Below are 1,983 nucleotides of genomic sequence, written 5' to 3' on the forward strand. Positions count from 1 at the left end.
GAGCAGGCTCAGGTCATGAGGGTCGGGGGTCAGGCTGGGGTCAGGGTGTAGGGGAGGGGGAAGGAGAGGAAGGGAGAGGGGGGCCAGCGGAGAAGTGCAGACCAGAGGAAGCTGCGGAGGAGGGAGGGGGCGCTCTGTCTGTGCCTGCGGTCCAGTCCCGTTCTCTTCACAAATACCCCCAACCCCCCATCTCCGTGCCTCAGTGGCCCTGGGACGTGCCAGGGGCTGAAGCTGGAGGCTGTCCACCAAGTAGAGAAAAGAATATTCCTTGTGGCGGATTGCCATGTTGTCCAAATATCTCACTTTATGGAAACTCAGCCAAATCAAAAGAGGAGAAATAAAAGAGGGTCCTCCCTCCACACCCCCCTCCAGGACTTATAAGGGACCAACCTGGCTGCTGAGAGGGGTCTGGGGAGGGGGAAGGTCCTGGGAATGGGGCAGGACCAGCCCTTCCCTGGGGCCGCCCGCCCTGCGTGGGAGCGTGTGCGTGAGAGAGTCACAGAGGGCATGAGTGTGCACGGAGAGTGTGAGAGAGAGAGTGCGTGAGAGAGTCACAGGTGGCGTATCTGAGGAAGTATGCACTGGCGTGAGAGAGGCAGCGTGTGTGAGAATGTGTTGGCGGGAGTGTGACAGGGTGTGAGAATGTCTTGTGAGTGTGACCAACGCACACGTGTGAGCGTTCAGGACGGACGTGGGAGAGTCTGTTGCCGGGGTTGGGGCGTGAGCGCGTGTGAGTGTGAGAGCAAGTGTGTGAGTGTGTGAGAGCCGGGGGTTGGGGGGGGTGGCAGGCGTCCTGAGCAGGGGCTCCAAGGTCAAGAGCCAGGCTCTGGGTGTGAATTCGGACTGGGTTCCCCACCCCCACCCCGGGAGCTCACTGGCCCCCAGTGGGCCAGTCCGATCTCTGAGCCTCAGACGATGACGCGGGAATCCTGCTCCTGGGTGCCATGACTCATCAACGAGATCGCGCACGTTGAGCTTCTAATCTAACTCATGGGACACAGGAAGTACTTGACCAAAGGCTGCTGTTGTTCTCCGTGTATCAGTCACGGTCAGGCTGGGCCCTGTGGTGTCCCAGAGGACCGGGGAAGTCAACAAATGATGCGCTAATCCAGGCTGGGAGGGCCCAGAGGAAGGGGACTGGGGGGCCCTCCAGGGCAGGTGACCTGAATGCTGGGAAGGTGACCTGTGTGCCAGAAGGAGCTAGATTCTGTGGACAGAGCGGGGCCTAGCCCTGGTGTTCTTGGCCTGCCCTCCAACTCTAGGCACACGAAGTGTGTGCATGGCCTGATTCCCTGCCTGTGGCTAATTGAGCGTCTTGAGTCTCAGGCAAGACACTCATTGGTGAAAAGGTAGAAAACACACAGAAACACAAAGGAGAGCAAAGTGCCCCGGATCCCAGCACCCAGGATCAGCCACCACTAACATAGTATGTGGCCCTCAACAGCGAGCCCTGCTTAGGGACCCATTCATCCATGGGTACACATGCAAACACCACTTTTCCCTCAGTGGGAACCATATAGTACCTACTATTCTCTGACTCGCTTTGTTGAACTGCTATAGGGCAGAGTCTTGTGTGAAGGGTGCTGGCTATTACCACTGTCGGCTGGACAATTAGAGTCTAAACTTCTCCCCTTGTGTTTGTTAACAGTTTTTCATCCCTTGGGACCCACCTGTGCATGGCCTTTGCCCATTTTTCTGGCAGTGATTTTGCTTTCTTCTTGTTGATTTTTATAGTTCTTTATATATTAAGGTTATCCCTCTCTGTACACTGGATAGGCAGAGGGACTTCCAAACTCCCTGGGGCAGGGGCAGAGCCAGCCAGAGTCTGAGCATTGGGTGCTTGGCTCCAGAACCCCCAACCTGCCTGGGAATCCTGGAATTCGGTGGCAGAAAGTGGCTAGACTGGCAGGGCAGGGAGAGGCAGTGGCAAGGAAAGAAGAGAGAAGGTTCAGAACTTAAATCAGGGGCTCCGAGTGACAGAGG

The sequence above is a fragment of the Mustela lutreola genome, chromosome 12, assembly GCF_030435805.1.
Source record: "Mustela lutreola isolate mMusLut2 chromosome 12, mMusLut2.pri, whole genome shotgun sequence".
Lineage (NCBI taxonomy): Eukaryota > Metazoa > Chordata > Mammalia > Carnivora > Mustelidae > Mustela > Mustela lutreola.